The sequence below is a fragment of the Nothobranchius furzeri genome, chromosome 19 (assembly GCF_043380555.1).
Source record: "Nothobranchius furzeri strain GRZ-AD chromosome 19, NfurGRZ-RIMD1, whole genome shotgun sequence".
Taxonomy (NCBI): Eukaryota; Metazoa; Chordata; class Actinopteri; order Cyprinodontiformes; family Nothobranchiidae; genus Nothobranchius; species Nothobranchius furzeri.
This window is the reverse complement of record NC_091759.1, coordinates 358,101-380,958: the sequence shown is the minus strand read 5'-3', so window position 1 is coordinate 380,958 and position 22,858 is coordinate 358,101. Positions and strand designations below refer to the sequence as shown.

Genomic DNA, 22,858 nt, shown 5'->3' with positions numbered 1-22,858 from the left:
CCACGTCTACCGGTGTTTGCGAAAACACTCGGGGGTGCTGCGTCCCACATGAGAGAAGCAGCAGCAGCAGCTTTAATGACTATCAAAATAAATCCAAACACAAGATCGACGGCGCCACACTTGGGCCGACGTGTTAGTGTTTTGGTAATTTAAATAAACCATGCAGTGTTTGACTAACTGGGTCAGGGCAGATAGCATGAAGAGCTGCTTTCAGTCACAAGTGGAACGCTCCTGGAAACACCACTTGACTATCAAGATGCCTCGGAGCGGCCTGAACTTCACAGAGCCACAAACGAAACAAGTCCTCCTTTGAAATGTCATTTTGATTTTCATCTGTAATCTTAACTGAGTCCCTGTGCTCCGGCACAAACTCAGCTGCAGCTTTTGGGATAAAGTTGAGCTCTTTTCCTGTAGTTTCTTGTGCAAAATTATTTTTTTTTTCAGTTTTCTGATCACAAAAGAAAAACTCTAAATGCCAAGTTTGTTTTTGCTTTTTTCTTAATGTGTCACGTGACCTCTGACCATTAATGTTTCTGTCAAAACGTAACGAGAAATGACATTTTACCAGTTTTCAACCATTTTTGATACAAATAAAGATTCGTACTGATGAGATTGGCGTGGCTAGTCTGAGTGAAGCAAAGAGGATTGTTCATGAATAAAAACAACTCCGTTTGTCCTGTTTTATGACCTTTTATGCTGTCAGAGTTGAGTTTTGCTGTTATTCCAACCAAAATATTCCAGCAGAAAGTTTACCCAGCTAGCTTCTGCAGCAAATAAGGCAGCTTCATTTGATTTAAAAACAAATCTTTTTTATGAAACTTTCAGGGTTGAATGGCTTCATTGCAACAAGCCATTAACACCTCAGTTTGGCGGTTCGATGAGTTTTCTGCAACACAAATTCATTAGTTGTGCAAAAATCAAAAAATGTGAGACGTTTCTTTAAGTCAAGTTAAAATGCAAGATGACGCTAAACCTGAATAGGATTCGCTCTCCCATCCTTCACCCTCTACTTTACCTGAGGCCTTTCCTTTAGTGTTTGCACCTAAAACACCAGAGATTTAAGGAATAAACATTTAAATGAAAGCGTGACAGAACCTGCAAATGAGAAATGCTTTGATTCTTTCCAGTGTTGCAGAAGAGCAGCATTCTTTGCAGAAAACAAGGCAAACATCAGGTAAAACCTAAAACTCCTGTCACCAACTAAAATCAGCCCCATATAGTTGATTTTTGGCCAGTTTTTGATCTTTTTTCATCATTTGAAGCTTTGTGTTTTTTTTAAATCAGCCTGATAATTTGTGTAAACTTGATTTTCTCATAACAATGGAGACATAATTATATCACTCAGCCGGCTGCTGATTCATCTCACCTCTTCAGCTTTCGACTCCAGCTAAAAACAAGAAACCAGTAAAAATCATCATTACATAAGACAGAAACTTGATGTACTCCAGCAGAAGGCTGCGAAGCTACAAGCTAGGTTGGATTTCACACGTTTGTTTCTTTCTCAGCTTCGGGTCTAAACTTGCTTTGTGCATTGGTGGAAACTGTATCCTCCTCCTGACAGACGTGCTGCATGCCAAAGTACCGGATCACGGGGATTCCTCCTCCTCTGACCGGCTGAGCTGCCAACATAAAATTTATTACCAGGTTCTTCAACATTTATGTGGCTATAAACAGCTGCTTCCCACATGAACAAGTAATTTGGTGAAGATGGCCTTTGTTTACGGATCAGAGAAACTCGCACGTTTGAACAAATGATTCTTGAATTTGAAAGAAATTAATGAAAACTTCCAAAGTTATAATAATGTTTTGTAGATAAATAAAAAAAAAAGTGACTGGTTCTCCAGAAGTGAGCAGCTAAAGTTTGTTTTGGTTTTATAAAAGCTTAAGTATGCCACTCTGGAGTGTTTCTTTAGATACTTTTTCTTGTTTTTAATTCTGCAAAAAGCCTCCAAAAAGGCTGAAACAACCAACAGGGTATGATAAATCCTGCATTTGAAAATTTCTTTTGAAGATTTTCATTTATTTTTCTTTTATGAAAGAAGTTGTCAGAGTTTAATGGTGCCATAATTCAAAGTACAAAGAAGTAGCGTCAAGATAAACCCTTTAAATCCTGAAAATTAGAAACATTAATAAATAATAAAATCTTGTTCTAAAGATAACCCATTTGTTGTCTAATGCAGTAAATAAATGAGGTTTTATTATCATATGACAATTCATCACTAATAAAATTAGCCATTGCTACCTGTAGATGTGCCACCAGAGGGCAGTAGACATGTACAGGACTGGACAGGCAGGTTTCTGCTGAAGGTACTAACCCTGATACTACATTAGCCTACAGAGTTGAAGTAAATGTCTAAAATAACCTGTTACTTTAAGTCATACTACGTCCACTTTAATAGAAGGTTAGGGCAAGACTAGTTGAATTTTATTTATTTATTATGGATTTATTAGGTTCTTTACTCTCCGAGGTTTGGCGTTCATTCCTCTCTGGTTATGAGACGACGAAGACCTTCGTGGTATTAAAAGCTCTCCCTGCAGCAGAACACTGGGTTCATAATTCGGTCGATGTCTAATTCTTTCTGTCAGCTTGACCTCGGCATTTCTTCTAGACAAAAACCCAGATTGAGAAACTAATTCTTAAAGTGAACATACACATAACAGCGACAAACACACGCTGACAGCCTTCCCACACACACACCTCCACTGTCTGGCCACAGCTGTCGCCGACTGAACACACACAACGCACAGACTAACATGACGGAGATCCTGTTTGTGCGTCAGTGATGGGAAAAGCTCTAACCTAAGGGGGCTGACTGAAGCTGGCATCTTGCTAGCCTGCATCTCTCCCTACTTCTGACAGCTGGCTCCACTGACCTACTTTAGCCTAAGCACTCCAGCTATCATTACTTTATGCATCCTTTCACTCCAAGAAGGAGAAAGAGAATGCAAAGAGAGACAGAAAAGAAAAAACGCTTTGAATTTTTGGGTAAATTTAAATGGTGCAACAGCCGGTAAAGCAGATGATGTAACAGCAGAAATGTTCCCATCTGTCTCAGAAGCTTGTTTCAACTTGTCTCCATTTTGCAGATGTTTACATGTGACTGCTATCTTAGCAGTCTCCCTGCACCACTAACCTTCTTCTGCACAGATCCCATGTGGTTACCATGACAGTGTGCTGTGGGCAACACTGGGGCGTGTGGGGGTTACACTCAGTGGTTTGGATCTCCTTTCACAGTGAGGTAACGCCGTTGAGAGCAGAATGGACCACCCGTGAATCTCCACACAGGAAAAACCTGAATCTGGTCACAAGAGAATAGAAATTAGCAGCAAAGTTTGCTTGATGGCTAAAACATTTTTAAATCCAGAAAAGCCTGAAAGCTGCTGAACTGGAAAATTTTCCAATTATTTGAGGCCGATCTGCAGACATTTTCTTTTTAAATTAGCACGGAGTAGTTTCCTGCTCCTCGGCTCTTTTGCCTGAAAGTAGAATTATAACTGTGGTGAACAACCCTGCTGTAGCTATAGCGCTAGCATGAAGCTAACACTAACATGAGCCAACTAATACGACAATAAACCACAAAATAAAGATATCCTACAGTTGGTAAAAAAATATATAGTATGATTTACAAATCCAGCAGCAACAAAGCCAGGTCACCATCAATCCGTCATTTTGTATCCTCGTTTAGCTCCCTCAAAGCGTAGCCCTCACTAATGTTAACTCCAGGTTTAGCTCTTTGCTTCGCCTCGGAAGACATTACTCTATGTTTACATCTAGGTTCTGCCATGATGCCAACAGAAAAAGCTAACTTTTTCTTTTTCTTCTTCTTGTGTTTTTTATTGACAATCGGTGAACTGAACATGCTAACTGCTAGCATTACAGCTAACAGCCATAAATCAGGTAAGAAGCTACTCGCTCCACAAAAATATCAAGTGAGGTTTCGGTCAGCAGATGGCTCCAGAGTGGTGTCAAATATGAAACTGGTCAAGTTTCTAACTCAACAATCACTGAGATCAATGTAGCTCTAGCTTAAAATCTCAAAAACAATTTTTTGTCACTTTAATCACAGTTTCTCCCTTTAATTTAGTCGTTATTGAATAACAACCTTTTACATTTTTTATTGTTATTTAAGTCAGAATGATAAATAACAAATAGTTTGATTTTCTAAAACATTAGAGCCACATCTGTGGGGTGATGAAGATCATCTCCCCCTTAGGTGATGACATCATTAGCTAAATTATCTTCTTCTACATCAGCAGTGATGAGTTGTCGCCTCACAGCAAGAAGGTTCCCAGCAGCAAACAGAATGCACGTTTAAATGTAATATATACAATAACCACATAAAGGTACATTTTATTCATATATATTTTTGTTTTAAAGCAACATTTAAAGTTTTACTGCACAGACATGTTTCAAAATTGTCCAAAAAAATTTAAGGTATTTCACAAAAATTGTATTTTTTTAAAATAAAAAAATTTGCGTTATGGCTTTTTTTAAAGTCTTTCTGCCCAACAACGTGTTAAACATGAATGCTTTTAATGAAAAGAGAAAACTCTTGTTTTTCTTTTATTGTAGAAAGTCATCTAAATCCCTATTTGTGTGACATTTAAAAGGGTTTTGTACTTAAATACAAGAAAAACATGACCTTCCCTGGATTTGATGGGTAATTTTAGGTCCTGATTTGTCATAAAAGCATGAAATGGGTCACTTATTTTTCTTCCGGACACGTTTGCTCTATTTGGTCAAGAATTATGGTCAGTGATAGTTTCTTGTTATTTACTATAAAATTAAATAACAAAAAATTTGGTCTGTACTTACATTTTTCATTTTTTAAAACTCATCTGCATTTTTCTTCAGAACTTATATCAGTAAAAATCATATAAAATTTTACACTTGATGATTTCTTGTTACTTTGTGCCACAAAATCTTGCGTCGTCAGCTAAACGTGACTGTCTCTGAGCGCCAGCGGGGGCCGAGACTCAACCTGCACAAGGACTCAAGGCATCTGAAGCATGTAGCAGCTTTTCCCACGAGGCAGAAAACAACCTGTAATTGATTCACGTGTTGAGAGACGGGCTGGATAATATCTAACTTATCTAACAAACACCAGGCAGCTTGTAATACTTAGCTTAGGAAGCATTAAAGTTTATAGATACAGAGTTGCTGAATTACTGTAGAAAAGAAGGAAAATGGAATTAGTAAATAAAATATCTCATTTTATTCAAACTGAAAAAGATGAATTATTGCTCAGACGTGGCCAGAATGAAATCACCTGCTGCTTGTTTCTCATTGACAGCTGGTTATAGAACAGCTCGCACAGGTTTCTGTGGTTTATACATTCTCTCTGTGGTGTGTTTAAGCTGGTTGTCCCATAAATATAGCTGCCGGTCAGTGGCTGCTGATGACAGCCATAATTACAGGCAGAGATGTCCAACAGCTGAGGAACGAGGGAGGACTGTGTGGAGGTGTGGATTCATGTGCTGGAGCTGAGGGGCTCATGGAAACACCGCCTGAATGTGCTACACCCAGCTTTTAAAGCAAACATAGACAAAACACAATCAGATGGGACAAAGATGTAATGTTGGCATTGTGTTAAAGTAAACCAGTCAGACAAAGTTAAAGAAATCAGCTGTGAGGGAATGAAGGACTCATGGCTGATTATATCTGACCTTATAAAAAATTGTGACTTTACAATAATGATAGTTACTAAATAAGGTAAAATGCAGTTTAATTTTTATTCGTCAAATACAAAACAAGATTGCGCCGTTTACCTGACTTTATGCACTTTAATGGGAAAACGTATGTTGTCCCAAAAATTTAGGCCTCATTAAGTGTCTTCTTTTTTGATGTTTCAAGTATAATTAATCAATGATGGTCACATATAAAGGCCTGCAAGAGATTTATTAATCTCAAGTATAAAGGAAAAAATGATACAACACAATATGATATGATACGATACATAACAATCCACATTATGATACGATACAATACAAAATGATATGATACAATACGATACAACACAATACAACACAAAACAATATGATATGATACAATCCACAATACAATATGATACGATAAAATATGATACGATACAATACAACACAATACAATCCACCATAATACAATATGATACAATATGATACAATACGATACAACACAAAGCAATACAATACGATACGATACAATATGATACGATATGATTATATGATACATAACAATCCACCATAATACAACATGATACGATACAATTCGATACAATATAAAATGATATGACATGATATGATACGACACGATACAATACAACACAATACAATCCACCATAATACAATATGATACAATACGATACAACACAATACAACACAAAGCAATACGATACGATATGATATGATGCGATGATATGATACATAACAATCCACTATAGTACAACATGATACGATACAATACAAAATTATATGATATGATACGACACGATACAATACAACACAATACAATCCACCATAATACAATATGATGCAATACGATACAACACAATACAACACAAAACAATACGATACGATGCGATGATGTGATACATAACAATCCACCATAACACAATATGATACAATACAATATATGATACAATCCACTATCATACGATTTAATGCAATCCAAAACGACACCATATGATACATTACAAAACACTCCCATCAGCTTAACTGATTTTCTTGGGTAGGATGTCAAGGGGCTGGTGCCTAACTCAAGCAGCCATTGGATGAGAGACAGACACCTTGCACAGGTCACCAGTCTATCACTGGGAGACAGAAAGACAAACACCCCATCACACAGCAGCAGTTTGAGATGCATCACTCAAATCTACGCACAATGTAAAATCTCCAGTCAAACTAGCAGGCCTGTTTTTGGTCTGTGGGAGGTAATTGGAGTACCCAGATAAAACCCACAAAATCACGAGGAGAATGTGTTCACTTTATGCAGGAGCTGTGATTCATACCTTCAACTTTCTTTCTGTGAGGCATCAGTGCTACCAACAGCACCCCATGTAGCTCACTACAATACAACTGTTGCAGCAGTTTGAGATGCAACACAATACAATTTGACAAACACAATTGTTTTATCATCCCTTGAGGGAACTTCATTTCAGACTTGTATTTCTCTAAAATCATCTGGAATATCCATTACAAAACGTTACTTTGGCTTTAAACAGCCAACCAGTTTGATGTATTTCCATCAGAATGTTTTTGCACACTATTGACTACAGTCATTTCAGAATTCTTATACTTTTGCAATAAACTCTTTATTGACATCATTTTTTTCAATGAAGCAAACAAATTTGTTTACATTTTGGCCTATTGTCAACAAATACAATTAGACACCATTGAAGTTTAAGTGAAGGTCATTTTCAAGTCAATTTACTGAGTGCATGAACACCTCTGAACCCCTCCATTAGGATTAATCATACTGAAAGAATCCATTCTCCAGCTAACACCAGGCGGATGAATCAAAAGGGACAAACCATTTTCTGTTCCCTTTGCTTCTTAGAAGGGCGAGGTGAATTGGATTTGTATGGACTCAGCGGAACAACATATCCACTTATGGAGGGTAATTATGTTGGCAGGGGCTCTTTACAGTGAGTCATTCTTTGTAATCATGCTACAGGAATATATTTTCCCCATGCCTATAGAATAAAACCACCATTCTGTTCAAAGCTGCTAGAGATGGACGTGCTTGCGGTTCCCTCCCACATAACTGTATTTGTTTGCTGCTTGCTTTCATGGAAAGGCACAGGCATAATGAAAAGTGCCAGAGGTCATGTGATTGGGCAAGAAAAACAAGGCAAATATGTATTTTTTCAAGCCCATGATCACAGAATATTGATAGGATACATTGTATTTTTTTAAATATGATCAGTCACGCTGAGTTTCACATCAATGCTGTTTGTTTAAAAAGTCTTCTACCTCTATTTTCTGAATTAGCGATCAAAATAAAACAGAAGGGATAAAGGCCCAACCAGAAAAGGCCAATCATCTCTACATCACAGGAAAACAATTGTTGTTGTATTCATGGACTTCCCACCTTGGGTTGTGACCATGGACTTTGAATTAGCAGCTAGGAAAGAGCGGAGCGCGTCGCGGCTAATTTAAGCTAATCTTTAGCATTAGCAACTCCACAACATTTAGGCACGTGTTATTTGTGGAGACAACACATCAACGTTGCATTTTGTTTACCCAAGAAAGAAGAGAGAATAGGGAACCTAAGTCACTTCTGCATTACGCGTCCCCGGAAGAACAAAAAAATGAATGCAAGTCAACAGGGCTAAAAACTATTTTCTAACTCCGCTTGTTTTGTACTATGGATTTCACATATGATGTCCACGAATTTTAAAGAGACACTTTTATACCAAGAACGAGCTAATTTTCGAACAGGGGGAAAAGCTATTTCAGGTTTTGTGTGAAAATAAGTCCAGGACTACAAATGCGCTTCACGAAAGTGACGTCATTGAACCAGACACGGAGAAAACTGAGGGAAAATGGCTGTGAGTTCAGCAAACTTCCCACAGGAGGAAAGAACCACCATAAATCTGGTCATTTGGTAAGTAGCAGCTACGCTAGGGGAGAGGAGATTATGTGGTGACGTCACATATGCGACGTGCCAATTTCTAGTTTATAGTCATGCTAATTACAAATTTTTACAAGCTAGTAAATCTCAAAGTATGTGACTGGCATGGTCGAAACACCCATCATTACTTTTTATTTAAATTGCAGTACAACATGTGTGCGATCCAAGGCCTAAGGCAAAGTGGATTAGAAAATTGCGTTTTTAGCCCTGTTGACCATGATGCGGAAGTGACTTAGCTCCCTGTGGAGGCAGTGGAAGAGTCATGTTGCCTTTAGCCAATTAGAAGCGAGACATTTGACTGCCATGAATATTAAAGAGTGAGACTCCAAATCTTGCCATTTTTGCCCCCTCCTTTAACTAAATTCACCTTACTGAATCAGGAGCATCAGATGCTTTTGTTTCCAACTGAAAAAGACTCACAGGGCATTCATTCTTTTATATTAAAGACCACAGAAGGTTTATTGAAATAATGAATGTATTTCCATTTTAAAATAACTCCAGAATTAAAGTGATAAGAAATATTTTAATCTTCAAAATAATTTACGATATGTCTTAATAAATGCTGACCACATCCAAAAAATAATAATTTTTTAAATAAAATAGAAAGTTGTGATTGAGCTTCGTCTTCTATTCACTTGAAATATTTTTTTCTCTTTAATTCTTATAATTAAAAGCTTTAAAAAACGTTTCTTGATTAGATCTAAGTCCGATTTTTTCTAAAACCTAAAACAAAAGGACACGAAAGAGAGAATCCCCAGCTCGACCCCCCACCACAGTGGAGAAAAGGGGTAAAAAAACAAAAATCATCCTTCTTCATGCCTTCATGTCTGGATTATGAAACCGACAGACCACGCCCTCTCTGTGACGACCCGGCCTCTGATTGGTCGCCGGCGTCCAGGAGGAGCGCCGCAAACACAAACAGGAATGTGTGTGAGCGGCTCCAGTGTTCGCTGCTCTGATTAGGGGACAAACGTCGATTATCTACCGCTGCTTTACGCTTCTGGAAATAAGATTTATCTCCTTTTTAAATATTATTTTCTGGGAAGCAGCTGGGGAATATTTACGCTTGAACAAACAAAAGAAGAAGACAGCACTTTCGCTTTTTTTTTTTTTAAATCTACGGATGGATGGATTGGCGCAGGTTGACGGACAGAGACGTTGCTGAGGGGACACTCTTGTGAAGTTTTGCGAAGGTGAGTTTAAAACATTGCAGGACGACACGAGGTTTGCGTAAAACCCAGACGGTGGGAATCCGGTCTCCTCCGCGGGGACAGGCGTGTTCCCACCGGGGGCACCGGGTTAGTGGACCAAGGCGATGACAGGATGCGAGCCAGGGAGGATTAACGCACATCAGCCTGCTATAATTTTATTTTATTTTTTACTCAAATATTCCAGTTTTAGTGTTATCGGCTTTATTTTGGAGGTTTGTTTGTTTGATAAATCTCAATTAAGTCCCATTTAGCCCGCATGATCTGGATCATTAATGTCGATCTTTGTGTTTCTTGGTTACGGATGAAGTTTAATCTGAAAATAAATGTTTTATTTATTTGTTTTTTTATCTCTTGCACATGCATTCATGCAGGTGAAACGTGAGGAGTCAGGACTGTTATTATTATTATTTTTTTAAGGTTTTGTTGAGGATGAAGGTCAAAGTGCATGGATTGTGTGCCACCCACACTGAGATAAATCAGAGCAAATAAACAAAGCAGCAGCACCACTGTATTTAAAGTGATCTTCATCTTCTGCTGCTCTGTCAGGAGACACTTCCTGTTGTTGGCACTTTTCTGCACACATCAAAGGCTGCCCACTGTGCTGACTTGACATTTTATTGCTGATCAAAGACATAAAAATCCTGAAATCACAAACCTTCTCTTAAAGATTAAACCCAAACTGCATTATAAGGGGCCTGAATCAGCTTCTCCTGCACGCTTCTCACGCTGCACCTGAGCAGAAACATAATTTTTTTGTGTGTGTGCAGGACCAGGCTGACTTTGATATGGTTAGGTGGAAGGGCTTTGCTTTGCTGCCAGGCTGTTTGCGCCATGGCTAAGCTGTGTGAGGGGGCCTGGAGAAGAGGGGGGCATGGGGTGTTTATGCCAAGCCCAAGACGGGCTGCAGACCGGAGTCTGTTCCCAGACTCAAACACAAGCGTTCCCTCACCTTCTCCCCACTCCACCGCAAGCCGGCTTTTCATTCCCTGCATCTGCTTCCTCAGCGTCAGCCCACTTTCTTCTCCTTTCTTTCTCTGTCTTTCACTTTCCCTGACACACACACACACACACACACACACACACACACACACACACACACACACACACACACATTTCCTTCTTTTTCCTCTCCAAAGGCTCATTAAAGGAATTATGACTGTGTGGTTTGGAGGAAAATCAGACGCTTTGTCATTTTGTGGGGTTTTCCCCTAAAACTATAAGAAACACCACAGTGTTGACGTGAACAGAGAAAATCAACAGCACCTGAACGCCTCTAATAGGAGGAACCAGGATTCCTTTCATTAGCCTATACCAAACACATTGTTTCATCAGCATCCAGGGTGATGTTTGGGATATTTTATTGCTCACCCACTGGTCCAGAATCCAATTGTTAAGCACAGAGTTTACTCACTCTGAGTTTAACATGCATGCTGTACATGATAATAGTCTCCTACTCCTTCCTGCCTTAGCTGCAGCAATAAAATAGAAGGGGAAACGTTCGGGAAAGCCAGTCTGCAACATCCATGGACTCACCCACCTTGGATTGGGACAGCAGAAGGCTGTTGTCGATTTAGTAGCAAGGAGGAGGCAGAGCGCATCTCGGCTAGTAGAAGCTAACCGCTAGCATTAGCTAAAACATCAGTGTTCTGTTTTTTTACCCAAGAAAGAAGAGTAAAGACAGCAGAAGAGATGTATTCCTGTTAGCCAATCAGATGTTAATGAGCAAGACTCTCACATCCCCCACGGCTAACTTTTACTTCCTGAAACAGAAGCGCTAGTGCTTTTTTTCCACTGAAAATTATTCACTTGGCATTCTTTCATGCTCGAGACCACAGTACTGCAACACCAGGCTGTCATGTGGTGTTCATGTTAGTTTTCAAGAATAGCACAGCTTACCGTCAAGCGGCGATCAGATGGAACGAACCAGTTGGTGACTGTGGTGTAGGTGAACCGCGTATCCGTGTATCAACTCCGTGTAGTCTGGGGAAACTGCTCGAACTAACAATTCAAATATGTAAATGGTAAACGTGAGCGGTGATCAAAGAGGAATAACGCAATGCGCATTCCAGGATCTTATAAGGGCTTCCAGTTCCTGCCAAAATAAAAGCATGGAACAGGCATGGGAAAAAAACATTAAAAAGAGGTCACTAAGGTCGCTAAGTGTGACTGGGATACAGCACATTTATTGAAAACACAAGAATGAGTGCTTTATTGTTAGCTTTGTTTTTATGCTAACGCATTCTAGTAATGCTAATGCTAAAGCAGGCAATTAATAGTAAAGTTGTGTTAACAGAAGAAAGATCAAGTAAAAACATCTTTTGCATTAATTTAATGAACTCACAGCGGTGATCAGGCTTAGAGTGTGTTGCATCAAAAACGGTCCTGGTGGAAACGGTCTTTAAACATGTTCTGTTCTCAGTTTTTCCAATAATTCTACTCGATTATCAAATGACTCCCACCGAGGGCCGAATGCTTCAAAACCATGTTGGCTAGCTAATAAAATGCGCTAGTTTTTCCAGTTTAGATGCTTGAACAACATAACTTGTATTTTGAAATATATCGAGATATCTAATTAAGGATTCATATTTCTGATCCCTTTGATTTGACGATGCAAAGATTCATTATTTCAGCTGTTCTATGCAGTTCCATTATTTTGGCGGTGGCTTTGACAAATAAAAAAACTAAAACTTATATGAAAATTCAATTTTTTTTGCTGGTAATCTCACAAATTTTGCAATTGTGATTTTCTTTATCGCAAAAATCCACTTGTACTTTACCAGACTATGGTGATGTGTGTGTGTGTGTGTGTGTGTGTGTGTGTGTGTGTGTGTTCACCACATGCGTGTAGATATGCTTTTCCATCTGCTTGCGTAAATGGAAGCCGTGGGAGGGGGGGTACATTCTTACAGAAGGAGAGTCTCCTTGAAGTTCTCTCATGTGATTGCCGTCTCTGAAATAGTGCAGGGTGTGGAAATTTTAAGCATCCCTGAGAGTGTTTTATCTGTTTTAGTTGGAGAACGTCTCTGCTCTGAGACGCCTTAAATCACAACGTCAAATCTCCTGTTGTGTTTCAACGACTTCCAGATTTAACTCGCCCCCGGACCTGTATTTGTTCTTTAATGTTTCCTGGGAGTGAATTGGGCCAGTCTGTTTATGGACTGCTTTTCTGATGTCTTCTTAGATACGTGAAAGTTTGGTATTATTTTAGAAACATGGTCTACCTACATTTGCACAAAGACAAAGAGTTATTTATGATTGGCAGAGCTGTTTATATTTTCAGACTGAAGTCAAAGGTTTTCTGTCCTCGAGGGGTGACACGATGACCTAACATGTCCAGTCCTGCAACCACAAAATCCTCAAAGGGGATAAGAGGTGTTTGGTTTTGGAATTTCCGGTGTCTGAGATGTGGGCTGCTGACTTCTACACCTGGATTTGGTGGTCTGTAGAGGGAAGGGCAGATACGGAGAGAGTGATCCTTGAGTTGGTCATATTTGACACCCCTCTCCAACCATCTGCTGAACAAAACCCACACTTGGTAGTTTTGTGGAGCAGCTAGGTGTCCTGGAGGGCGCTCTTTACTTGCTTTGCAGCTGTTAGCTGTAGTGCTAGCGGTTAGCATTTTCATTTTGCCGATCGTCAGTAAAATGCACAAAAAGAAGAAGAAGAAGAAGTTTTCTTTTTCTGTTGGCAGCACGGCGGATCCTGGAAGTAAAAGTAAGAGAATAATGGCTTTGGAGGTGAAGCAAAGAGCTAAAACCAGAGTGAACATCTGCGCGGCCTACGCTAGTTTGAGGGAGCTAAAGGAGGCTACAAAAATCACGTGCTGATGGTGACCTGGCTTTGTTGCTTCTGGATTTGTAAGTCATAATATTTTTTTGTTCAACAGTGTGGATCTGTGTAGTTGGTGGTTTATTTTACTATTAGTTGGCTTGTTGTTAGCGCTAACTACAGCAGGCTGCTGCAGGGTTGTTTACGACAGTTGTAATTCCACTTTCAACCAGTAGGGCGGAGTAGCAGGAAACTGCTCTGTGTTACTTTAATTTGTGTGTACGTGTTTGTGAACCACTGAGATAGACCCCCACTTCCCCTAAATGACAACCGCCAGCACATGGAGAGCGTTGTGAGCACCATAATCAGAATATGTGGGTTTACTTTACTGCAGCTGATATCATTGCAGTATTCAGCTATAATACCTTTGTTGCATGTTTTGTTCATGTTGTGCATCATTGGTTTGGCAGTATTGGTTTTATCTGAGGAAACTGCAAATTTCAGTGGCTGTGTTTGCACGGAACTGATGTTTTATTTACTAATGGACAACAAATAGGATCTAATTTGTCGTGAAGCTGTTATCCAAACTTGCAAAGTTTGCAGAGATAGAAGTTAAACTGTTGGATAGAAAAAGGTTCAGTTTCCATCAGAGGACTTAAGTTTTTACCTTCAAACGTCACATGAGTGAGAATGTTTGTCTCAGCATTAGCGTATGAATCAGTAACAAAGAGCTGAAGCTTCCTTGGGTTTGTGTGTGTGTGTGTGTGTGTGTGTGTGTGTGTGTGTGTGTGTGTGTGTGTGTGTGTGTGTGTGTGTGTGTGTGTGTGTGTGTGTGTGTGTGTTTCCTCCCTAATCTCCATTCTGAATAGTGCCATGAGAGGACATAAACCACACAGATGTTGCTTGTGCAGGTTTCAATTTACTGCCATTCTATATTATCTATCTATCTATCTATCTATCTATCTATCTATCTATCTATCTATCTATCTATCTATCTATCTATCTATCTATCTATCTATCTATCTATCTATCTATCTATCTATCTATCTATCTATCTATCTATCTATCTATCTATCTATCTATCTATCTATCTATCTATCTATCTATCTATCTATCTATCTATCATCTATCATCTACCTATCTACCTATCTACCTATCTACCTACCTACCTCTCTCTCTCTCTCTCTCTCTCTCTCTCTCTCACACACACACACACACACACACACACACACACACACACACACACACACACACACACACACACACACACACACACACACACACATACACATACACATACACACACACACACACACACACACACACACACACACACACACACACATCCTTCCCAAGCAGCATGGAGTGTGAACTCCATAAGCGTTGTAGGATCATGAGCTGATAATCTGTTGGTGTTTCTGGAGAATCCAGCAGATAGATCTAGGGTACTGCTGGTCCACATCTGCGTGTCGCTTTCTGTCTGCGTCTTTGTTTTGATGGCAGGACGCGGATTACAGCCGGGCTGGACTTCCATGACCAGCTGTCCTGACCGTCAGCGTTCGCGGGCTCTCTGACCTGCACCGACTCCTGCCTCACCTCGTCTGCTCTCCTGAGTTAGTTTATACTTCGCTCTTCCCCTCATGTGGAACATGAAGGGGAGTTTTCCAACTTTTGGATAAGGTGCTTCTTTGATAATAAATTCAGGCATTTTGAGGCATCAGGAGTAGAAGTTCCCATTACCCAGCATCCCTGAGGAGGATGAGACCCACCGCTAGAGGTGCTGAAAAAAATCGATTCAAGTCTGAATCGGGATTCTTATTTATAAAGATTCAGAATCGATTCCAAGAACTCAAATATTTGGCATGTTACAGGTTTGAGATGCACTTTTTTGATCTTTGTTAGGAGAGTCAGTACTCCGTTTACTTTTGTGGTCCCATAAATTGAGATGATTTATGTTTGAATCTGCTGATAAGAGAGCACAGGAATGTAATTTTTTCCATACTCAGAAATTTGAGATATTCTCATATTTATTTTCTAAGCTGATAAATGAGTACTCAGGATTACTCATGTAACTTGTTTCTACACATACTTGAAAAGTATTTGACCGTATTACTTTCAAAGCTACTGTTGGGTAACTACAGATTTGTTATATTTTACAAGGTAAGCAAAAATAAATGTTGCCTTTTGGTCGAAAGATTGTTTCTGTTTACAGTTTTAGAATCACTTTAGTTTACCTTGTAAATTAGCATTTTTGGAGCATGACCAGTTTAAAGTCAAATAAAAATGTCCCATAGCTTTAACCAGGGATGTGTATTTTTGAAATTCTGGCGATACGATACATATCATGATACAGGGGAGACGATACGATATATCACGATATATTGCGATACATTCAGTCAGACGTTATAAGCAATTTTTTTACAGAATTTATTGTAAGAATGTTCAATAAACAGTCCAAACTGATACGTAACATGTTTAACATGAGGTATCTGAACCATGATGGAGGGATTTACATTTCAGTGGTGGAAACAAAACCCGTTGCACACTGCTGCCAACTAGCGGGTGGCAATTGAATTGCACAAAATGAAAAGAAAATACACAAATGTTTGCATGTAAATTATTTCAAGAATTATATACATGACTTTTGAAAATCGATGTAATAATCGCAGGAAAAAATATCACGATATATTGCCATATCGATATTTCCGATACATGGCTTTTGAATATCGATATAATTTTGCTGGAGAAAATATCACAATATATTGCGATATCGATATTTTCTTACATCCCTAGCTTTAACTAACTTGTACAACAAAGTAGTTCATCCTGGAGCTGACACTCTTTGTTAATACTGATTGTGAATCGATTTAAATTGAGAATGGAGAATCGATTCTGAATCGAATCGGCACCCCAAGAATCGGAATCGAATCAAATCATGAGTTGCTCTAAGATTCACATCCTTACCCACCGCTGTGTGAAAGGGTTGTAAATTATTGCTATCATGGTATAAAATCACATCATTAAATAATACTGATTACTAATAGTTATAATTTCATTAGACAATCTGGAGACACAAAAATAAGCTGAATATATATTTTTAACATGACCCAAACTCATAAACCGTTCAGCATTCAGTGTTCACCTTTAATGGTTTTTGCTGAAGCGTCTGTAGAGCAGGAATAACATTTGGTTTCTGCGCTCAGAGCACGGAGTGTGTTTGAGCTGATCCTGACCTTTCCCGCCTCTTCTCGTCTCGCCACCATCTTTTCTGTTGAGCTCTTTTTAGTATTTAAGATAAAAATCACATTCTATTGGATAAATAGAGAGAAATAGAGGGTAGCAGGACCAGATGTGTGTGTGGAGCAGACGGCTGCTTCCACCAAACCCTGAGTGACTTTAGACATCGTGGATCTGGTTTGTACCTCAGGTGGACATGTTTTTAATTTGCAGTCCTTCGTAGGTGCTTGAGCGCGAAGCGATGTCTTCCACGGCTCCTCTACGGCCCTCTCTCTGCTGCGTCTGCACTCCGAGCGTCTCCAGAGAGTTTGTGATGAAAACGAAGTGAAAGTAAAAAGGGAACAACCATACCCTCCAGTGGGTTTGTCCACCAGTGAGAGCTCGGTTGTCGGTTATTTCTTGCCTCTCAGGTTTCTCATTTTCTACCCAGCAGCTTGGTAAATTGTATTCTGCTGTTACCATTATGGTGATGATGTTACAGGAGAAAATGAGGGAAACATAAATCCACCATGACTGGTTCCATGGGACTTGGGATGTATTCGGCTCCTGGAACAAATGCATTTTTTTATTTGTAAATCTGGAATAAACCAGAATGTTTATCTTTAAATTTGCTACATTAACATAAATCGTTCAACTCTAGCTGTGAAGAGCTCCGTAAAGAGCTCTACAGCAGACTGGCTGCTGTGTTTTTATTTTGTGCTCCTTTAGCTGAACAAAACCGGTGATGTCAGCGGTACGAGCGAGGAAAATAAAAACCTCGAAAAGCGAAGCTATGATGCTGAAACAACCGCCGCTGTCCTGCTTGTGTGATCTAATCCAGATCAGTTAAGGCAAGGGTTTTCATGCCCCGAAAAAGTGGAACATGTCTGATCTACTTGAGCGATGTTCATATCACACCTGGAAGAGACGTGCAAGGATAGGAGGATGTGATCTAATCCAGGTGTGTTAGGAATATACCGGTATGTTGAGTGTAATCTTAGGCCGTCATTAGCCAGTTTAGTTAGAAATTACTAAAGAAAAAAGGCCCTTAAAGAAGAGAAGAAACTGGGTGTTTCTCAGTGCCAAGGAACCTTGCCTTGATGTCTTGGCCCCTCCCCGGTTGCCTAGGAGATACGTCATCGGAGCCACCAAGACATGTTCCAATGTTCATGTTTAACGAGGCGTGTGTTCTCCGTTTGTTAAGCCGGGCGTACACTGTGCGACTTTTTCACTCGCAGCGTTCAGCTTCAGCTCAAACTGTACGACTTCCTCACAAAGCAGATCTCACGAGTCGTGCGCTCACACTGTACGTCTGGTAGCAACACGTCGGCCCTAAAAATATGCTAAAAATAGCAGTTTTTACTCAACACGTCAGACTTTTTTGTCTTGTTTAGCCTGTTGTCCTTCGGGATGCTGCAGGAGGACACACAGGGATTTATGGGGGTTGGATGAGGAAAACGAAAAAAAGAAAGTAAATCTGTGTTTTGTGATCAGTTTAATTTGACATGAACACGACAAACACGCTTTCTTGACAATCTTTGTGAGTAAAAAAAACGTGTAGAAACAAAAACAAACAGCGTGTGTTATTAGGGAAATAGCGAGCGACCGCCGGCGTTGATGCAGGATTGCGCGCGCATGTGCCGTGAGCGGTTCTGATACTTTTTGGGTCGCAGCTGCTCGCAGCGCCGCTTCAACAGTGCGATACCCTCACGAGGGACGAGCAAAATATTAAACACACCAGAAGTCCCTGCGACCTCACGACTGCTGATCGGCGGCTGGTCACGTGGTGTTAATCGCCTCTCGTAACCCCCTGTACACTACACGACTGCTCGGCGCAAAACTCGCCCCGATGTCGTGGCTTCTCGCACGACTGGAAAATCGGCTCAAAAAAGTGAAAAAGTCACACAGTGTACGCCCGGCTTTAGCCATTTAGCTAGCTGAGCAAGGATACACGGGAGGTGTCTTGTAGCCTAGCCTTGGACAAAAATTACCCACAATACACCGCAGTCTTTTCAAAAGGACGGCGGATCAGGGGCCGGCAGCTACTTCGGGGACAATTCTCAAGTTTAAAAATAACTCAAGTAATTTAAAATGTTTATTTTTTTAGATCCAAAGAAGTTATCTGTTTATGTTTATGTGCTTAGCAGACGCTTTTACCCAAAGCGACTTACAAATTTTTTTTTAACCTATAGGGCATGTTGTGATCTGTGGGAGAGACCGGAGTACCCGGAGAAAACCCACGCATGCATGGGGAGAACACGCAACTCCACGCAGAAAGGCCGCAGCCGAGTTTCGAACCTGCGACCTTTGTGTTGCGAGGCAACAGTTCTAACCACTGCTCCACCATGCAGCCCATTCACAAGTTATCTATGGTTGGTTAGTTGCTTAAAAGTTGCAGCTTCGATGGCTAGCAGGTAGTAACTCACTTATATATTTAATTTAACAAATATACACATTTTAAAAAGTAAAAGGCTCATTATATATTTATATTGAAACTAATACATATAAAATATAAAGTTATCTCCCGTGTCACGTGATGTTACGTGACCGCCGTGGAAGCTGCGGTCACGTGATGCAAGTCTGTTCCATTTAACCGTTTTCTTTTACCAAGGAAGGACCGTGTCCTCGTAAGCAAGGAGCCTTGACATTGAGAAACACCCACTGTTTTCATGAATAATGGTTTTGTTTTACACAAAAATTTAAATTCTAATAAAAATCTGTCAAAAAAGCTAACTGGAACAAATTTAGTGACTTTTTATGGAGACATTCGGAGACTCTGACTTGAAAGCATGTGCCGTTCTTACCCCGGCTTTTCACTGGATGTTAAAGTGTCGCAGAACGACCGTGAGCTAAGAGTTGCCGTTGAAGTAAATGAGCGCGTTTCTCCCGGCAGCGAAGCTTCACATCTCGGACGTGGTCCAGAAGCGCAGTGTTGCATCACTCCCTTAAATTTATGCTTCGAGTCAATTTTTTTACCTGCTATGAAACTGTAGGGCATCAAGCTCAGCAGTTCAGATTGGGCCAGACAGGAAGTCAGTCACAGAATCAGTGTATAAGCTCTGGTAAGTTTCAAAATAAAAGACACGTGGATTTCCCGTTGCTTATCTCGTAAAACCTTTGTGGCAGAGGTAACAAGAACTGAAAATAAACCAGGACTTTTGGATACATGCTGCTGTATTTCTCCTAGCTTGTTGGGGTTAGAGTGAACTGCCAAAATCATGGGTGATCTTCATGGGTGATCTTGCAAATCTCTCTGTAGCAAGTACATAGAATGCGTTTGCTGCTAATTTTTGTCTGAAACGCTCCCTTTGAGTTTGTGGGGAAAGTGTATCTATTACGTTATGTGCCATTTGTGCATCCAGTGGGAAGCCTGGGTTACTCTTTTACTGCCAAAGCACTCACAGGCAGCCCAGTCCTCATGCAACAGTCCCTCTCCTAGCTGCAGATGACCTCTCCTCCCCTTAAAGACTGTTAATGAATTGTGCGTGTGTAAAACCACAGCTAAATGAAAATAAATGCATGCTTGCTGTGTGTAAACCTAAAAAGGAAGGTACTCACTTGTCCTAAATTGCCTAAAATGGAATTTTCTTAGAACTAACAACCAAAAAAACAACAATATCACCTATTTGTTTATTCTTTTTACAACCCAGACGCAGACCTCCTCTTTTTGAGGCTGATTTGTTGCAAACTGTCTCAAACATTTAAGTAAAATGATCTCGGAGACCATTTTTGGGCGGTGCATTCAATGATCTGACTTGCAGCTCCCAAAAGTGATTACACGCTACACGATATAGCTAAAATGTCAACGGCAGCTGCCTGAATGGCACCTCGGACAGACACGCCTGGCTTAATGTGGTCATCTGTCCATTTAAATGCCACTCTGCATTCTGGGCTTCATTTTTCTTCAGCTCACGAGGATACAGACCACCTATAATTAGAACAGAGTGACTATAATCACATCTTAATGATATGAGGGGAAGTCTAGGCTCTCTTACACACCCGCTAGGGCTCAAGGGGAGCCACTTGGGGCTTTTAAACAGCTGGAAAATGTCACCAAGGTGGAGAGAAATGATGGAAGTTTATCTGAGCTTTCACCAGCACAGATAAGGGTGATGAGTCAGGGCGATGGGAAATTTTTTGAGATATTTTTTTGTCTCAGATTTCATGTGAATGAATCACAAACGGAAGAAATGTTTCAGCACATCCAGCTGTTGACCCATCATATGATTCCTATTTTTGTTTATAGCTCCTGGTTTGCACTGGTCTGATAAAGCTCCTGCTGTTCCTTTAGTGAGCTAATCGTCATGGGAAGAAACCGAGATGAGGACCGATAATCTGGTTCAAGACAACTCCGGGCGGATGGAGGGTTTCTGGTCTAAGGAGAACTTTTCATACCGTCAGTCACATAGGCTGAAATCATCATAACAATTAAAGAAAAGCTCTTTTTGTATTTTGGACCCTTTATGTTGCTGATAGAAGTCCTTTTGCAGCTGTCTAAGGTGTTTATTTGAAGATCTGCCAAGAACTCTCTGCAGACTCCCACCTTTAATATTTGATGCTGCCACCTGTTGAGTAATTTTGTGACTAACTTGTAAAATGGGTCACCCGTTACTTTCCTGTTTTTGTCAAACATCTGCCACTACAGAGAGATCGCAAGATTGATGTTCAAACTCGAATATCAGCAGATACAATAAACAGGAGATGGGAACGCAACATGGAAGTAAAAGCAAAAACGAACTGGACTCCCTCTAGTGGTCGGCTGCAGTATAGGTTGTAAGTCCCGCCCCTCCACGTGAAACATGTTAACATTTTGATGTTAGTGAGTAAGAACGATGGTCAAATTGGGTTGCTTTGCTTCCATTGTCCGAAGATACACTATCTCACTCCCATTTTATAAGTTTCATGCCTGTTTCCAGCTACGGATCAGAAGATCTTAGATGGCGAGCGAGCACGAGTCATACAGAGTAGGGCTGCACGATATCGGGAAAACCTGCGATATTCGATAACAGTGATTAATTTTGCGATGACGATATTACTGGCAATAAATAAAAACTTAACTCAGGAACAAAAATAATCAAAAACAAAGAAATAAAAAAAATCATAAACATGAGAAAAGCTAAAGATGTGAGGAAAGGGGAAAAGAAAATGAACAAGAAAAGACGATCAGTGAATCCCGGGAAAAGCAGAATCAGCAGAAAGAGCAAAACAAAGCTAACTCAGGTGTTTGCTAACCATCAAAATGAAGTGCCGTCCACCTCGGGGGCGGGACTCTAACCTATGAGAACCCACCCAATTGGCCAAATGGGTAAAGAGCTCTATTTGATTTGCTATAAAAACATCATGCAAACATTTGAGCTGACCATTAATTGCGATATTTATCTGTTCTTTGCGATATGCGTATTGTGCATGCTGATATTGCAATAACAATATATTTACGATATATTGTGCAGCCCTAATACAGAGTAAGTTGATGAGTAGATAAATGCATTTCTGTAATATCGAGTTGGTAATTGAAAAAGTTGGAAACCCTGCAGTTTATCATATCATCTCCTCTGTTTTGCCGATACACACCCCACATCTCACATAACCCTTTACATCATGACTTCACATCATTTTGGGCTAACGATGCTTAGCTGTAGCCTGACCTCAACAACTTATCAGCTTTAATTTTCTACGTCTTAGGTTTGCATCGCTCAGTAAATCAAATGGATTTTCCTCGTTTGGTGCTTATTCATTAAAACTCAGTGAACCCTCTCTTTCGTTAACCCCTTCATCTTCAACCAGCCACTGTTTCCTGCTCCACGCTGTCACCTATCAAGCTCTTTCCTTATGGGAGTTGTTTTTAAGTAAATATGAATAAAATCTCAGTCCACAGGAGGGATTTTTCTCAGCACTGAGCCTCGGTGACGCTCCCGCTTCTTAAAGTCATTTTGCTCTTTGATTGCGGCTGTAAACGGGCACGTCCTGGATGTGATTAAGAGGAAACATCACAAGCTTTCGGCTCTTTATGAGAGTAAATTCACATTTGCGTTGTGGTGGCTTCTCTGGAATC

At 40.1% G+C, this 22,858-nt stretch overlaps 1 protein-coding gene across 4 annotated transcripts in view; it reads left to right on the top strand.

Moving 5' to 3' along the window:
• ripor2 (RHO family interacting cell polarization regulator 2) overlaps positions 1 to 22,858 on the top strand; it is a 96,108-nt gene that overhangs the window by 34,704 nt on the left and 38,546 nt on the right. The window contains exon 1 of one of the 4 annotated variants that reach the window (XM_070547366.1): positions 9,612 to 9,804. The exons of the other annotated variants lie outside the window; for them this stretch is intronic. The gene's annotated coding sequence lies outside the window, so the exon portion shown is untranslated. Of the gene's footprint in view, positions 1 to 9,611; positions 9,805 to 22,858 lie in introns of those variants that run through there. 4 annotated transcript variants of the gene reach the window in all.